This window comes from Macaca fascicularis, chromosome 10 (assembly GCF_037993035.2).
Source record: "Macaca fascicularis isolate 582-1 chromosome 10, T2T-MFA8v1.1".
Classification (NCBI taxonomy): Eukaryota; Metazoa; Chordata; class Mammalia; order Primates; family Cercopithecidae; genus Macaca; species Macaca fascicularis.
This window is the reverse complement of record NC_088384.1, coordinates 30,678,117-30,696,478: the sequence shown is the minus strand read 5'-3', so window position 1 is coordinate 30,696,478 and position 18,362 is coordinate 30,678,117. Positions and strand designations below refer to the sequence as shown.

The 18,362-nt window shown below is 52.1% G+C and overlaps 1 pseudogene; it reads left to right on the top strand.

Moving 5' to 3' along the window:
• Positions 1–10,209: 10,209 nt before the first annotated feature.
• On the top strand, positions 10,210–17,643 carry LOC141407762 (glutathione hydrolase 5 proenzyme-like; annotated as a pseudogene).
• The last annotated feature ends 719 nt before the right edge of the window (positions 17,644–18,362 follow it).

Here is an 18,362-nt window from a genome sequence, read left to right as displayed (position 1 = left end):
AGCAGGTGTTCATGGGGGGAGCAAGGCGGGTGGGGGAAAAAACTGGTCTCTGAGGTGTTGAGTGGTTTTTTGTATGTCATTGTCCTTTTTCTCTCTGCTGTCCCCAACAGCTCTGCTGTACCAGCCCATTGACCAAGTAAGTCACTCAGAGCATCCTGGTCCTACGCACCAGTGTTAAGGCCCCTGAAGGGCCAGAGAGGGCTTAGGAGTTTCTCAGAAGACTGAGCCCGGGGTGGGAGGGCACCAGAGTCATTGAGAACAGACCATTTGAAAAGTCAGGCAGAGGGATCCTGGGCCCTGAGTATGCCTCCCTGGCCTGTGGTAACCATGCCAACAGGGCCAGGGCCTCAATAGAGCTTAGCTACTGAGCTTGGCATTTGGCCAATTGCTTTCTTGGTGGAGGCAGGTAGGTCCTGCTTCCCCAACCCCTGTCTTTTTGTCTCCAGGATCCTTGGAGCAGCTGCAGGGTGGGTAGAGGGGTGTCTCTCCCGGCTGTTTGGTGAGATGAGCCTCCACCTGGCTGCCTCTGCCAGGAGAAAAGAGTAAAGACTGCAGGAGGGAGAAAAGCCAGCTGGGGCCCTTTTAGAGTCAACCCTGCTGCTCTGATTCTAATGTTCAGTTCAGATTTTGCAGGCATGAGTGTGGGTCCCTGAGGGCCTGCCCTTTGAATTCTTCCGGTGAGGACTGAGCATTACCCAGGGGCTTCTCACCGATCCCTGGAAACATATCCCTCAATTCACCAGCTCATCCCTTTCCAGGACATGCTGAAGCACACACCTGTGGACCACCCAGACTGCCTGCTGCTACAGGATGCCCTCCGCATCCCCCAGGACTTCTGTCTGGCATCAGTGAGGACATTGATCCCGCTGGACTGTAGTCACAATGGACTCCCAAGGGGCAGGTGAGCTCAGGTCCCAGCAAGGCCTCACACTCAGGTTGAGGAGCCCAGGGTGGACCAGATCCTCCGATGATACAGGCATCACTCTGTGCCCCTTGTCTCTGCAACCCTGATACCCCATTCCCAGCCGAGGAGACATCTTCAGTCCTTGGTCACCCTGATTTGATTCCCTGTGGCATTCTGGGCCCTAGGCTGAGAGCTTTAAGCCCAGTGTCTCAATAATCCTCCTAAGAATCCAGTGAGCCAGGAGAGGACACAGGCCTGGAGAATCTCTCCAGGTCTGCCACAGAGTCTTTGAGCTGTGTCAGAGCTGGATTCCTTACCTGGTTCTGGCTGTCTGGAGGTGCCAGACATTGTCCCCTGCACCAAGGAAGTCGGACTGTGAATACCTCATTCTTGAATGCAGACATCTGCCTCTGGCCAGTGTGATGCCATCAGGGTGACCTGGGTGGCTAAGGGAGCAGGACATCTCAGCCACTTTAGATCAGCCTTCATGAGCAAGAGCCAGGAAGGGAGCCCCACAGAGGGAAAGGCTGGTACTAGAGGTGGCCGAGGCCATCCAGGTTGCTGGAACATTCCACATGGGCTCCTGGATGTCGAACAGCAGTTTCCCTAGGGACCCTTCTTGGTGCAAGGGTGGGGGTTAGCCCAGTGAGGGGAAGCAACACTCAGCATTAGAGGCACAATTCACCCCTGTGGGTCGGCAGCCTGGCCCAGATCAAAGGCTGAATAACTGATAGAGGTTGTTAAGTGGCCCTTAGGAGTGAAGACTGCCTGGGTTCATGCTCATTTGTTACATTTGCGAGCGTGGGGCAGGTCTGGAGAGTGTCTGATGGTGCATAAGGAGCTGTTTCTGTGCAGTTGTTGGTTCTGGTTTGCAAAACCATGGAATGTCGGTAGTTTGTTTTGGTCTGGGGATATCTGAAAAATCTCTGGAAGACTTCGAGTAGCATCGGTTGTAGGTCATCTTAACTGTACATTTTCAATACACACACCTACATATTGCAGTATACGTAGGTCCCACAGTGTGTCATGGAGACAGGAAAGACTGGGACAGATGGTCACTGGCCCATGGGAGTCCCCCTGACTCTGAGGGTGGCTGAGGGGAAACTCTGGAAATCCTCATGGAGTAGAAACCATCCAGAGCCCAGGTGAGCGGCATCTGTAGACCCCAGGACACTTCAGCATCCCAGCAAAAGGCAGCCTGGGGTCTCCCATTCCCTGGGTGTATTTTTTTTTAATGTATCTATCATATATGAATTTGGGTTTGGTATTTGGCTCCCTCATTGTGTCTGTTCTGTATTTTTGTGTTAATGCCAATACCATATTGTTTGGATCACTATAGCTCTTCTATGTCATTTTTAATCAGGGAGCATAATACATCCATGTACTTTGTATTTCCCAGTGCTGAGATTGCTGGATGACATAGTAGTTGTATTTTTTCATTTGAGGAGGAACTGCCGACTATTGCTCATAGTGTGTACACCAATTTACATTCCCACCAGTAGTGTCAAAGAGTTTCCCTCTCTGCAAATCTACACTGTTGATTGCCTTTTCAAAATTCTGTTTTTGTTTTTGGCAACATACATCTTATGTGGATGGGGACACTCTCTTAGTGTGGCTTTGCTTTAAATTTTTTTGATGATTAGTGATGTGGACAAGCTTTTCCTTTACCTGTTAGTTCATTTCCTGCCTTCTTTTCAGCAATTTCTATAGGTTCTTTGCCCAAGTTTTGTTGGATTATTTGGTTTTTGTATTTTCGTACTCTGTATTAGTTTCTGGTATATGTCAGATGAATACCTTCAGCGATACAATTCCTTATACTCACTGCCTCGCAGCATCCTCTGCTCATTCTCTCTTCTGCTCAATGACCACTGCCTGTGACCCATTCTTCTCCCTCCGCAGGGCAGGGCCCCGACCTCCTGCCTCCCATGTTTCCTTATACTCATGGAGGCCTGGCCCAGTGCGGGGCCAGCCACATGGCACAATGTCCAGACAGGCCAGTTGGCATGGAAAATGGCATCTGGGGTCTCTGAGTTGATTATTGAATGCAGACTCACCCCGCTCACAACCAGTCAGCACCACTGCCACCCAAGCAAACCACCCGGGAGCCTGGAAGTTGCTCTGCCCACCTGTTGCCATGGGCACAGACACATACCACAGGGAGGACTGACAACAGACCCAGGCCGTCTGCCCCTGGTGCCCAAGGATGACATTCAGGGACCTGAGGATCACCCCAGCCCACCCACCACAACCTGTGTCCATGTAGGCTCCCACAGGGCCTGAGGACAGGCTAACCCCTCCCAAAGAACCCCCACCCCACAAGTGCCCAAGTACTCCATCCAGGGACCTGGGGATAGACCTGCCCTTCCTGCCAATTCTGGCACATGCTTGCACCAGCAGGGGGCCTAACAACAGGCCAGACCACCTGCTGCCGGCATCCAAGCCTGCCATCTTGGAGCCTGGGATCACCCTGCTCTACCCATGAGCACCATCGGGGGCCCCAGGGCAGGTTCATCCCACCTGGCATATGTATGCATGAACTAGAAATGGGTTTGCCTGCCGGGCGCAGTGGCTCATGCCTGTAATCCCAGCACTTTGGGAGGCCAAGGCGGGTGGATCACCTGAGGTCACGAGTTCGAGACCAGTCTGGCCAACATGGTGAAACCCCATCTCTAAAAATTAGCCGGGCTTGGTGGCACCTGCCTGTAGTCCCGGCTACTCTGGAGGCTGAGGCAGGAGAATCGCTTGAACTCAGGAGGCGGAGGTTGCAGTGAGCCGAGATTGTGCCACTGCTCTCCAGCCTGGGAGATAGAGTGAGACTCCATCTCCAAAAAAAAAAAAAAAAAAAAAAAGCGAAAGAAAAACAAATGTGTTTGGGGCTGTGATACTTTCAACAACTCAGAGACATGGGGAAGCAGTTGATACGACACAAAAAAGTCCATGGCAGATCCACCTGACAGATGTGATGGCAGTTCTGCTATAAAATCAGTCTTGGTTTGACATTAAGGTTTGTCACAGCTCTTGAAAATTTGGCAGTGAGGTTGAAGGTCTCTCAGAAATTTCATGTACCCTTGTATTGTGTATGCACGAATAAAGTTAGAAAATTTTTTTTTTATCTTTCTCTAGAAACAAATATGAACTTGGGTTAACTTTCTGAGTTGGTTCCCTTGGAAACCTGGAAAAGGCGGAATGTCATCTGTGTTGGGTTACCAGACTACATATAAAAATGGCCCATAGTTGGTCATCATTATCTGAATTGGGAGAGCTATGAATGAATTGTAAACAATGGGGGCGTCTAGAGTTAGAGAAGAGTAATTGCAATTTTTGAAGTCTGCCATCAGTTGGTTTTGCTATTGTTAGAAATGTTTTGAAGCCTATGGTCAACTTTTTGGTGGCTTACTTTGGAGAAAAAATCAAGAGGTAAAACCATACTTTGGGTTTCCCTGAGTGCAGTGGTGTTTGTAACTAGGCATGTCCATTGCTGGGACTCTTGAAAACTTTGACCATGGGACTGTTAAAAGAAATCTCAGTTCCTTTCTGGGACACAGGCTTCTAAGCCGGGTAGCCCTGTGCCCACCCATGTGACCTTGTTCCTTTGCACCTGAGGTGTCACTTGGGGAGCAGAATCCAGAGAGTAGCCCCTGGACTGAAGTGTGGACAGCTGTGAGGACTCCTGCTAAAGACACAGGCATGATACCAGTCTGCTGGCACATGGTGTTTCGTGTTTTGTATCCTTCTACATGATACCAATGGCACTATTGGCTTCATAGGGACGATTTTAGTCATGTCAATGTTAGATGTATAATTGAGCTAAGGCCAACCGAAGGCATGGTGGGCATGTCAACATCACTAATCATCAGAGAAACACAAATCAAAATCACAATGAGATATCATCTCACCCCAGTTAAAATAGGACTTTGTCAAAAAGACAGGCAATATTGAATGCTGGTGAGGATGTGGAGAGAGGGGAACCTTCAAACACTGTTGGTGGGCATGTAAACCCCTGACCTCAAATGATCTGCTGGACTTCTCAGCCTCCCACAGTGCTGCTGAGATTACAGACGTGAGCCACCATGCCTGGCCACAAGTGGTATTGTTTTAGTTTATATGCGATGGTTCATTTCAAGTACATTGAATACAGTTCCCTTCTGCCTGTTTGTGTTGTATCACAAAACCCATAATGAAACTCTAAGACCAGAGCATTTGTGAACCACTCCTTGATTTTGAATGGGGCATGGATGGACTCAACCTCTTTTAATTGCTCCAATGAATCCCATGAGATTTTTTAAAAACTTTCACTTTAGATTCAAGGGGTACATGTGCAGGTTTGTTACATGGGTATATTGTGCAATGCTAAGGTTTGGGGTATGAATGATCCCCAGAACCCAGATAGGACCCAATATGTAGGTTTTCAGCATTTGTCCCTCTCCCTCTCTCCCCTCTGTGGTTGTCCCCAGTGTCTATTGTTCCATCTTGATGTCCATGTGTACCCAGTGCTTAGCTTCCACTTGTAAGTGAGAACATGTGGTATTTGGTTTTCTGTTTCTGCTTAATGTGCTTTAGATATGACCTCCAGCTGTATCTATGATACTGCAATGGACATAATTTCATTCATTTTTATGGCTGAGTAGTATCCCATAGTGTGCATGTACCACATTTTCTTTATCCAATCCACTGTTAATGAGCATCTAGGTTGATTCCATGTCTTTGCTCTTGTGAATAGTGCTGTGATGAACATACAGGTGCAAGTGACTTTTTTTTTTTTTAGAATGATGTATCTGCCTTTGCAGATATACCCAGTCATGGGATTGCTGTGTTGAATGGTAGTTCTTTTCTAAGTTCTTTGAAAAATCTTCAAACTGCTTCCCACCATGGCTGAACGAATTTACAATCACACCAACAGTGTATAAGTGGTGGTGCATGCCTCTAATCTCAGCTACTCAGGAACGCTGAGGCAGAAGAATCACTTGAACCCCAGAGGCAGAGGTTGTGGAGAGCCGAGATCAACCCATTACACTCCAGTCTGGGCAATAAGAGTGAAACTCCTTCTAAAAAAAAAAAAAAAAAAAAAAAAATTCACAAAGCTCAATAATAAAACATGGGGAAAAAAATTGAACAGACTTAAGAAGATACAGATGGCAAACACACACATGAAAAGATGTTCAACATCATTAGTCATTAGGGAAATGCCAAATTAAAGCCACAGAGATACTGCTACACACCCAGAAGAATGGCTAATGTTTAAAAAACTGACGATGCTACATGCTGTTGAAGATGTAAAGCAACAGGAACTCCCAAACACTGCTGATGGGGATGTAAAACTGCAGCACCACTTTGGAAAACAGTTTGATGGTTTCTTACAACATTAAAAATACATCTACCTTATGATCCCCGCATTCCACTCCTAGGTATTTACCCAAGAGAAAAGGAAATATATGTCCATGTAAAAACTTATGCATGAATTTTCATAGCAGTTTATTTGTAATAGCCAAAAACTGGAAACAACTCAAACGTCCATCAGCAGATGAATGGATAAATTGTGACACACCGTCCGGCGGAATACTCGGCAATAAAAAGGAACTACTGGTACACATGAGTAAGTCTCAAAATCATTATGCTAAGTGAAAAGTCAATAGAAAAGAGTACATCTGGCCAGGCGCAGTGGCTCACGCCTGTAATCCCAACACTTTGGGAGGCCGAGGCGGGCGGATCACAAGGTCAGGAATTCAAGATGAACCTGGCCAACATGGGGAAACCCCGTCTGTACTAAAAATACAAAAATTAGCTGGGCGTGGTGGCGTGCGCCTGTAGTCCCAGGTACCTAGGAGGCTGAAGCATGAGAAGAGCTTGAATCTGAGAGGTGGAGGTTGCAGTGAGCTGAGACTCCACTCCAGTGTGGGTGACAGAGTGAGACCCCACCTCACACACACACACACACAAAGTATATTTTATATGATTTTATATATTTCAAAACCTATAAAATACAAACTATGGAAACAGAAAGCAGATCAATTGTTGCTTTTGGATGGTGGTGGGCAGGGAGAAGCAGGAGGGAGGGATTACCAAGAGGCATGAGGAAACTTTGGGGTGACAGGTACATTTACTACCTTGATTGTGATAGTGGCTTCATGGATGTGTATATGTGGCCAAATGTATCATATTGCACACTTAAATCCAGTAAATGCTTGGAATGTCCACTTCATTGTGTTTCAATTATACCTCAATGAAGGGTTATTGTAAAAACTAAAATATTATTTTTAAAAAACAGGCTGGGCACGGGGGCTCACACCTGTAATCCCAGCACTTTGGGAAGCCGAGGTGGGTGGATCACAAAAAAGATAAAGTAAATAAAGGCTACAAATAAACAGTCAGATGAAGAGATAATATAAGGTGAGGACTGGAAGACTCCCAGGTACAGAAGTTTCTGTCCTGCTGGAGTTGGACATGTGGATAGTTGGGTTTTTTTGTTGTTGCCCAGGCTGGAGTTCAGTGGCTCTATCTGAGCTCACTGCAGCCTCTGCCTCCCATGCTCAAGTGATCGTCCCCCTCAGCCTCCCAAGTTGCTGGGACCACAGGCATGTGCCACCACGCCCAGGTAATTTTTTTTTATTTTTGTAGAGATGGGGTCTGTCTATCTTGCCCAGGCCAGTAGTGAACTCCTGGGCTCAAGCCATCCACCTGCGTTGCCCTCCTGAAGTGCTGGGATTATAGGTATGGGCCACTGTGCCTGGCCGTGGATGAGTTCTTATTCACCTTCCTGTCAGCCTCCACATGAAGCTCCCCAAACCCTGCCCCCTTTGGCCTTTTAAATAACATAATTTAAAAATTAAAGACAGGGTCTCACTATGTTGCCTACGCTGGTCTTAAACTCCTGGTCTCAAGTGATCCACCCACCTTGTCCTCCTGTAGACTGGGATTACAAGATTAGAGATGCCAGCGGTTAGGTGGCTAGGTGGAGTCAGTGTAAAGTCCTAGAAGATGCATTTTAGTAAAAACAGCCACCTGACAGCTGGCATCCATCCATTCAGTGAAGATTGTTGGGCACTGTGGATACTGTGGAGGAGGCAGCAGTAGCAGCCGGCCTGCAGAGTGAAATGCAGTGCCGGAGGGCCTCAGGATGAGGTGGCACTGTGATTGGTGTCTGAGGAGTGACTCCATGATAATGGAGTCAGTGCAAAGTCCCAAAGACCCGGAAGGAGCAATAGGAAGGACAGTTCATACCCAGCTGCCCCACTCCAAAAAAAAAAAAAAAAAAAAAAAAAAAAAGAGGAAAGGACGGGCGCCAGCAAGGTAGGACAAGGGGGGCTGCTGGAGTGTTTTCTTTTTCAGTGGGGGAGGGGTGTGCTCAGATTGCATGCCAGTTGCCAGGGTTACAGTAGGGAGACAGCAGTGGGGCTGAGACCTGTGATTGGGAGTCTTCAGGTAAGAGTGGTGGCCCATGGGGACTGGCAGTCAGGTGAGACTGGGAGTGAGGTGTAGAGGTGGGAGCCGCTGGACAGGACCAGTGAGGATGCAGGGGTGGCTGCCCCGGGCTAGACTCTGGCTGCTCTGGCCGTTGGAGGTCTGGGGAGGCAGCTGCTTAACTCAGGCTTGGGCACGTCCACCCGGCACATCTGAAACAGCCAGCAGGGGTGCAGACTTGTCAGTGAGAGCATTCCTGAGCCCAGCATCCAAGAAGCAAGGGAGGTTGAGAAGGTGCTGCTACGAGGCAGGAGGAGGTAACGGGAGCCCCCAAAAGTCCAGGTGAGAGCATGGTGTGCGTGGAAAGTGCTGGGCAGTTTTGGCATCAGTGAAGTCATGGGGGGCTGTGTGTGAACAGGTGGGCTTGGGCGTCACCAGGGAGCCTTGAGACAGGAGCAGGTTAGTTCTCCTGGAGACCAGGCTGTGGGATAGTGTCGGGACTGGGGCATGGACAGTCTTCCTCCACCCCCAACCCCTCCTTGGAGCTTTGAGACACTGCAGATAATTAGCAGGTGATGTGATAAATACTACCTGTGGAGGGTGCCTTGGGCAGGGAGGACAGGGCGCATAGGAGGGTCACCCTTTGGGCCCCTGCTCTGAGCTGCTCATCAGGAAAGGAGAGAAACTACTACAGGCCCGGTGTTGGAGCCTGGTGAGACCCTGTGAGGCCTCGAAAGTAGCAGGTGCCTCCTACAGTCTGCGCGTGGCCATCTCAGGGAATCCACCCAGCAACTGTTCTAGTTATCCCTGTTCTTCAGGTAGGAAACTGAGGCCAGGAAAGGAAAGATTACCAAGATTACCCACACTTTCAGTGGCTGGGGTTGTTTGAACCCAGGGACTCTAGGGCCCATGCCTCTGCCATCCTGCCTCTGAGTTTGGGAGTTGGACTTGGTCCATCAAGTGCCAGGCCAGCCCTGTGGCTGGGTGCTCCCAGGCATGCACAAGCTGACAATTCTGAAGGGCCCAAGCACTCGGCCATGCTCCAGCCTGCGTCCTCACATCAAAGGTGGGTGCTAGAATAACAAATGCTGCAAATGGCACTGGGGGTGTTGGCCAGGCTCTGGGGGCACAGGAGCTCTGCCCATGCCCACAGTTGGCCTGTCCTGACCTCCCTCCATCACAAGTGAGTGGCACCAGCCCTTTCATTGAGCTGAAGTCTTCCTTCTATCCCTTCAGTGTGGTCTTTGTGGCTCAGAGAGGCTGTGACCAGGTACAGGATCTGGGGTGGCCCCTGCTTCTCTGCTCTGTAGGCCTTAGACAGTGGGCAGGATCTGAGGTCAGGCCCACCTGCAGCAGGTGTTATAAAGAGGCAAATTGGGGCTTAATGTTGGGAAGAACTTGCCAACCAACTACAGTCCCACTGTCTTTGAAAGTAGTGAGCTCCCCATTGGGGAAGGTATGTAAGCCCACCTTTCTGGGATGCTGGAAGATCAGAGACCAAACACTTGAGATTCTGTGATCCTAATATTGAGTCAAATGCTATGATGCTTGGATTTGAAGTCAGTTTCATTTAGCCAGTTTACCAAGTGTCTCCTTGGTGCAGGACACCAGGAGACACAAAATGACCTGGATAATAATGGGTTTCTGGCTCCCAGGGGTCCCTGAGATGTTGTTCTAGCAGTTCTGGAGTATGGGCCAGGCACTGCTGGCATCTGGACCCATCCGCATTGCTCGCTTATTGTCAGCCTCATGACTGCAGTTCGCGATGTCACCACCCATGCACCCCACCCCCCACCCCGCCCCACCACGGCCCTCACCATGGCCCGCTCAGGGCATGAGGCTTTCTGGGTGATTCCTGATACTCAGTGTGGTCAGCTTCCTGGACCTGCCAGCGGGGTGGGGCTGCAATGAGACGCCAGTTGCAGGAAGTGGTTTGCACAGCCTTCCTGGTGTCGTGGGTCACTGTCTTGTCGAGTGGCTTTCATCAGGTCCCTTCCCCTCTCAGGCTGCAGGTTCCTATGCCAGGAGCTCCCTTCTTGCCCCACCAGTGCCTTGTTTTCCCAGGTACAGAGCTGGGGCAGATCCCAGCCCGTTGAAACAGACAGAGCTTTGGAGGCCACAGTGGGCCCATTTCTCAGAAGGGCCATGTGGCTGGATGCTGAGCCGGGCACTGGACTGGCCCCTTGAGCCTCCTGTCTGGCAAAGGCCCCTGAGGCAGTATGGACTGCTGGTGCCAGCACACAGGGGTGACAAGGAGGTGAAAGTCACTAGGATGGTGGGGCGGCACCCCCCCAAGCTGTGTTGGTAGCTACCCCTGGCTGGAGGCCAGCTTGGCCCTGGAACGCTCCTCAAGAAACAATGACACAAGAGAGCCAGCTCAGCCAGCCTCCACCTAGCACCCCAATCAGCACTCCCTTCTTCCCATGACCCCTACCCTCTGCCTGCCTCCTGGAACTGGCCAAGGAGCTAACTGATACCCACCAGGGTCTTAATGAGTGAGCCAGGGTTAAGGGGTTACTGGACCCGGTCACACATTGACCAGTTTCCCAGGGCTCTCAAAGTCCAGACTGGCCTGGCCTTGAAGGTCTTAGTTCAGCAACCTCCTTTTCCAGCCTTGACACCTCAGGGCTCAGGAAGGGCCTAGGGTGGTCAAGAGGTCTGCTGAAGCCCTCACTTCCTGGAAAGGCTCCAATTCCTGGCCTTCAGGGTCAGGTGGTTCCTTCTGCCTGGCAGGTCCTCCCCAGATCCAATCCCAGCTCAGGCTGGATTCCCTATTCTGGTGTCTGCCCCTCCCCTAGGGCTCTTCCCCCTGGGGTGACCGTACTGTCTCATGCCCAGCCAGGTCAGGGCTCCTTGAGAGAAGAATCTGGAGGGGCCAGGATTTGATGGGAGAATGAATGATGGAATGAAAGAAGGAATTTAAGCGTGCGCCTTGCTCAGACAATTCTGGCAAGCTGCGGACCATGTGTGGACCTCGATCTGAGGGCTGACAGGCTTGGGCCTGCCAGCCCTGTGGGGGCACCCACCCCATCTCATTGAATGGGGCAGAGCAGGTGACGGTGTGATGGATGGACGGGCCTCATCCCCCTGCTCCCACTGCCTGGGGTCCTCCATCAGCCTGCCTGCTCAGAACCCTGAAATTGGGCGTTGAGGAAGGACCTTCCTGGATCATGTGACTCCCTTCAGCCCAGGTGACCAGGGTCCTTGGAGTGACAGTTCCTAGAGCCCTGCCTGTAGCCCTGCAAGTTGGGGAGAGGGCCTGTTAGGAGAGGCATCCCTGCCCTGGGGTTGTAGAGGTGATCTAGGCTCCTCAGACCTTGTGGGGCCTCAGATGCTTACATCTCCAGCCCCTCCTGGTGTGGGCATCTGGCTGCACCCCAGTTCTGTGGCCCCATCTTCCAGGGAACCTTTGGTCTAATCTACCTTCTGCTGAAACCCAGCCTCATTGAGCCCCACCAAGGCCTTCGGAGCTCAGGTCTCTCATTCAGGGTTTGAGACCCCACCGGACTCAGACCTGCAGCCGTCCCAGATCACACAGCCCCAGGGATGGGACCAGGAGCCTGCCCTTATCCCACCTGCAGCAGTTCTTGTGCCTTTAAAGCCTCCCCCACACTGCACTGCCCACCCCCAGGCTGCCAGGGGAAGCGGGGAAGAGAGGAGCTGGGTCACAGTGGGGAATCTTAGCTTGGTTTTCGTGTGCTGCTGGATGACCAGATCCGGAGTCAGTCCAGTGAGCCAGCGAGTGAGGGCAGCTGGCTGTGCCCCAGTGCTGTGTGACCCAGAGGAGCCACTCACCCTCTCTGAGCTGCTGGACATCATAGGTGTGGAAGCTCAGGCCAGGGGACTCCTGGGAGTGTCTGGAGGCCTGAGTTCCATTCTCAGCTCTGCCATATGCTTGCTGCGCTCTACAGGGACTCCTCTTCCTTTTGGAGCCTCGGTTTATGCACCTGTGCGGTGGGAATGAGTTGCACTTCAGGGTGAAGGGGGTGAGACTCATGTGGGTACATCCTGCAGAGGGATCCTACAGGTGGGGAGAGCCCTGGGTTCTTTATCCAACTGCATCTGAGCTGTGGGGGTGGGGGGGTGTCTCTGTTTCTTGGCTGATAAATGGGTTTGAGAAAGGTACGCTGGTGGGTGGAGGGCTGGGGCAGAGTCACCTGACTTATTCAAAGAAGCCCTTGAGAGAGCCGTGGCTTCTTAGAATTAAGAGGGAAGAGTGGGCCGGGTGCAGTGGTTATGCGTGTAATCCCAGCACTTTGGGAGGCCAAGGCGGGCGGATCATGAGGTCAAGAGATCAAGACCGTCCTGGCCAACATGGTGAAACCTCTTCTCTACTAAAAACACAAAAATTAGCTGGGCATGGTGGTACACGCCTGTAGTCCCAGCTACTCGGGAGGCTGAGGCAGCAGAATCGCCTGAACCAGGAGGTAAAAGTTGCAGTGAGCCGAGATCATGCCACTACACTCCAGCCTGGGTGACAGAGAGACTCCATCTCAAAAAAAAAAAAAAAAAAAAAAAAGACAGAAGAGTGCAGCATGAAGAAACAGGCCTGGGAGGATCTGGCAGCCCTGAGTGGGGGTGGGGGGTCAGCTCTGGAGTAGAGCCAGAGCTGTGATGGGGTTGGAGGACCCAGTGTCCTTCGGCCATGATTGTCCCACTCCTGGGCTGTGGCTGTGGATTGCGGTGGGACAGGGCCAGTTGTGCAAGGGGTCATTGCCCAACTCCAGGGGGCACCTGCCACCTCTCAGCTATATATATACGGATATATATGTAGTTCTTTCGACAGGTTTCCAGCAGGTAGTGGTTATTAAATCTTACTGAAGAGGTGTTTCTTCTCACTCTCAACTCTGCACTGCAAGGGTAGACAGTGTGGGAGATGGATTCCAACTCCAGGTCTGGGTGGTAAGCGTCCGGTCCAGGGGTGTAGACAGGCCTGGGGAAGCCCCAGAGATCTCTGTGTTCTCATACCCAGGGATAGTGACTCCATGCTGGGGGCTGCCACCATGTTGGGTGGGTCCTGGGCTTACCTGCAGGTCTGCACACCTCCTGGGGCCAGCTGACCTCGGTAAATCCCTTTTGTCTAAGCTTCAGTGTCCTGCCTGTGAATGGGGTTGCGGCTGTGCTCCAGTTTCACCCTTGTGGCTCTGGGGTTGTGGTGACAAAGCCATCAAGCTGGGTTGGAGACTGGCTGCCGTGTCTACCTCTTCCTCATACTCCTCTCTCTGCTGCATCCTGGGAAGCTGCTCAGCTCAGCCTAGATTAGGCTCAGTTGTGTCTGTGTGTTCAAGTGATTGCACGTGTGTTGGAAGTGTGTGGTACTGACACCAGAGTCAGTGTCTCTGGGTGAGTGAGGCTTGCACATTTCTGGGGACAGGAAACTCACTACCTTATGTGCCCAGGACAAGAGCTGTGGGGTCTGGAGAAGACTTCTAGGCCAACCCCTGCAGTCTTTCCTTGGGTGACATGGCTTCCCCAGACCCATTTCCCCCTAGGTGTCCTCTCTGCATTCAGAGGGTAGAAGACTGACTGGGACAGAATGTGACACACTTAGCATGTGAGGAAAAGCCTCCTTCATTCTGTAGGCCCTACCTCTGTTGACATGACCTTTGATAAAGTGCCTCCCTTCCTGTCTCCCCACTTTGGAACCCGCAGCTGCTTCCACGCTTCTTCTGTGCCCCATCGCAGGCAGCTCTCTGTCTCCCTACTTTCCCCAGCCCAGGGTTTTCCTTTTGGGTCAGCTGCGGGGGTCTGGGCCATCGTTTGCCCACTCAGACATTCTTCCTGCCCACCTGCTGCTGTGAATCCTGCATGTCTCATACGCTTTCAGGCAGAGAGGAAACTGCTGAGCCGGCCAGGGCAGGGGACGGAGCCCTGTGACTCTCCACTTTAGACCTCTCCCAGCTGATTGCCATGGAGTGCAGCCACTTAGCAGAGCCAAATCCCCTGAGGTTCCTGTCTGCTGTCTAGCCTTCAGGGACAGGTCATGGGGCCTTGGTTCCTGCCCTGTCATCTTCCCAGTCACCCTGATCTTCAGGGGGAGGAACAGCCAGGGAAAGGGTTTGGTCATGGTACCTCCACCCTAGGGCTATTGAGGATCTCTCAGTTGTGTGTCTGGTGGGTTCTGTCCAGAGCCCATTTGAGAGCAGTGGGTGACAGGACAGGCCTATGTGACCCAGGCAGGCAGCAATATTGGGTCAACCTTCATGTCCCCTTCTGTCAGCTGGGGCAGCCTGGAAGGATGATCGTGGGGTAGGTGTTTGGTTTTGTCTTGTTTTGAGATGGAGTCTCGCTCTGTTGCACAGGCTGGAGTGCAGTGGCACAATCTTGGCTCCTTGCAACCTCTGCCTCCTGGGTTCAAGCGATTCTCCTGCCTCAGCCTCCCCAGTAGCTGGGATTACAGGCACCCGCCATCATGCCCAGATAACTTTTGTATTTTTGTAGAGATGGGATTTCACCATGTTGGTCAGGCTGGTCTCGAACTCCTGACCTCAGGTGATCCACCTGCCTTGGCCTCCCAAAGTGCTGGGATTACAGGTGTGAGCCACCGTGCCTGGCTGCAGCTCTATTTTGACAATTTTCACAGCCTCTTCCCACTTCCGGAGGTTGCCAGCCTTCCTTGGCTTGTGGCTGCCTCACTCCAGTCTCTGTCTCCATGGTCATTCTGGTTTCTCCTCTGCTCTGTGTCCTCTCCTCTGTGTGTCTGTCTTATAAGGACACTGTGATCACATTTAGGGCACATCTAGATTAATCCAGGATCATCTCCTCCTCTCAAAATCTTTAACGTACTTTAGGCTGGGTGCGGTGGCTCATGCCTGTAATCCCAGCATTTTTGGAGACTAAGGCGGGTGGATTCCTTGAGGTCAGAAGTTGGAGACCAGCCCGGCCAACATGGTGAAACCCCATCTCTACTAAAAATACAAAAATTAGCTGGGCGTGGTGGCACATGCCTGTAGACCTAGCTACTCTGGAGACTGAGGCAGGAGAATCACTTGAACCTGGGAGGTGGAGATTGCAGTGAGCCAAGATCGTGCCACACACTCCAGCCTGGGTGATAGAGCAAGACTTGCTCTCCAAAAAAAAAAAAAAAAAAAAAAAAAGGCCGGGCATGGTGGCTCATCCCTGTGATCCCAGCACTTTGGGAGGCCAAGGCAGGCAGATCACTTGAGGCCAGGAGTTTGAGGCCAGCCTGAACAACATGGAAAAACCTCGTCCCTACTAAACATACAAAAAAATTAGTTGCGTGTGGTGGTGAACACCTGTAGTTTCAGGAGACTGAGGCACAAGAATCACTGGAACCTGGGAGGCAGAGGTTTCAGTGAGCTGAGACCGGGCCATTGCCTGGGCAACAGAGTGAGACTGTCTCAAAGAAAAAAAAAAAAAAAAAAAATCTTTAATATACTTTTCCACTTAAGGTATTAGTCACTCTTGTGCTGTATAAGGTAATATCCACAGGTTTTGGGAATTAGGATGTGGGTGGATCTTTCTGCAGAGGGGGGGCAACATTCAACCCTTTACATAGGGTGACCCCAACCTGTGCCCCGACCCCTCTCTAGGGTTCAACTTCTCAGCAGAGTCTGTGGCCAGGCCTGAGGGGAGGGTGAACATGTACCACTACCTTCTGGAGATGCTCAAATTTGCCTGGGGCAGAGGTGGAGGCTGGGGGACCCTCACAGCCACCCGAAGCTCCAGGTGAGGTTGCTGAGGTTGCTGGGATGGGGGGCTGTCCTCCTCCCTGGCTCAGGACTTAGCATGAAAGGAGGGTCAGGCCCGGCAGGGGGAGGTTGGAGGGAGATGTATGTGGTTCTAGGCCAGGGCAGGACTGAAAGGGATCCCGGGGTGACAGGTACAGGGGTCAGATGCAGGAGTGGCACCATATCTCAAAGGACCTGGAGAGTGGGTGGAGTCTAGACCTAGCCTGGGCTTGAGGGAGGCCTGGCCACAAGGTAGAAGACAGACTGGAGGTGGCTCCCATGGGGGCTGAGCTTGTCCTGCCCTTGGTTCTATGGATCCCGCTTGGCCCCTCACTGACCCTGCCACCTGCCCACCCACCCCAGAGTGCCTCCTGGGACCTGCTGGGGGAGCCCTGGCCCAGCTCATCCGCCAACAGATCGATGGCTGGGGGGACAACCAGCTCAGTCACTACAGCTTGGCTGGGGCCTGGGGCCACAGGACAGGCATGTCCCCTGTGTCTGTGCTGAAGGAGGATGGCGGCGCCGTGGTTGCCACCAGTACCATCAACACACTGTGCGTGGGGCTTGGGGGAAGATGGATGGCTTCACTTCTCCTCTCCTAGACCTGCACTCCCCCAGCCCCATGTCCCCTCACTTGTCTCCATGGGGCAGCACCTTGCTTTTGGCCTTTGTCTCCTCCTCTAGTTCAAAAGAGGCCCCCACCCCTGACATCTCTGGCTGAAAGGCTGCTGCTGGGGTGGCCCCAAGCGAAGACTTATCTGGGAATGGGCGGCCTCACTCAGAAGGGTGTCCTGATATGGGGGCACAGGTGGGTCTTTGGGGACCCCTCCTGGTTGGTGCCAGGGAGAGAATAGTGGCTCCAGCATGCTTTGGGGCAGCTGTAAAATGAGGGGGTCCTGAAAGGTGGGCAGGACAGGCGGTGTCTGGTGGGAACCCCGGGTCCTAGCCCAGGCTCTGCCTCCACGGCTGCAGCTTTGGAGCGATGGCGTATTCACTATGGACAGGCATCATCCTCAACAATGAGGTCCTGGACTTATGCGAGCAATGCCCCCGGGGTTCCGGCACCACCCCCTCACCTGGTGAGAACAAGGCTTCCCACCCGGGGTCCACAAGGCCCCCAACTATGGAAGAGGAGGGAGGGGGCTGGGCTGGGGCTGCATGCTGACCCCTGGATGGGTTACTGCACTCGCCAAGCCACTGTTTGCTCAGCAGTGAATGGAGACAGGGTGGGTAGAGCTCCCGGAGGGTTCTGGCCCCCAGTTCCAGGCAAGTGTTCCCCGTCCTTCATGGTGCCCTCCGTCTTGATCAACAAAGCCCAGGGGTCAAAGCTAGTGATTGGTGGGGCTGGCGGGGAGCTCATCATCTCTGCTGTGGCTCAGGTTAGTCTGGAGAGCTCCTGGCTCCAGTGTCTCCTCTCTGGGCAGCATACTGTCTGACTCTCCCTGGAGTGGGGATGTGAGGGCTGATGTAGGGTAGCGGGTACCCCCTTTCTCCCTGCATCCCTCATCTCTCCCCCAGGCCATCATGAACAAGCTATGGCTTGGCTTTGACCTGAGAGCAACCCCCATCCTGCATGTGAACAGCAAGGGCTATGTGGAGTACCAGTCCAGCTTCAGTCAGGTGAGGCTGAGGTCTGAGCTGGATGCCTAGGGCAGACCCCACTCCCCAAGTCCATGCTGCTCAAAGCCACCTGAGAGGAACTCAGTCATTGAGATTCCTAGGCTAGGTACACTTCAGCTTTGGGGGCCATAGGAGTTGATGGGTGAGGCCATCAGTGGCCTCCAGGCCAGTTCCGTGGCCTCCAAGACAGAGAGCAGGGTGTTGTCTATGCTGCTCCCAGGCTGAGGATCTCAGCACCTTGGTCTCTGTTCTGTGGTTGATGCCATTTTTCAGAAGTGAGTTTTCCTGGCTGGGGCCTCTCAGACTCTCCCTCATGGTGACTTTTTCCTTGTGTGATTTGCAACTTTATTTGTAAAAGAGGTTGTTTTACCTGTGGCAGTCTGTAAAGTGATTTTCTTCTGGGGCACTAGGGCATTGGTGATAATTTTTAGTATATATAATTTTTTTTTTTTTTTTGAGACAGCATCTCACTCTGTTGCCCAGGCTGGAGTGCAGTGTTGTGATCACAGCTCACTACAGCCTTGACATCCTGGGCTCAAGTGATCCTTCCTCCTCAGACTCCCAGGAGCTAGGACTATAGGTGTGTGCACCACACCTGGATAGTTTTAATTTTTTGTTTTTCATAAAGACAGGGTCTCTCACCATGTTGCCTAGGCTGGTCTTGAACTCCTGAGCTCAAGCAATCTTACCACCTTGGCCTCCCAAAATACTGGAATTGTAGACATGAGCCACCATGCTTGGCCTACAAA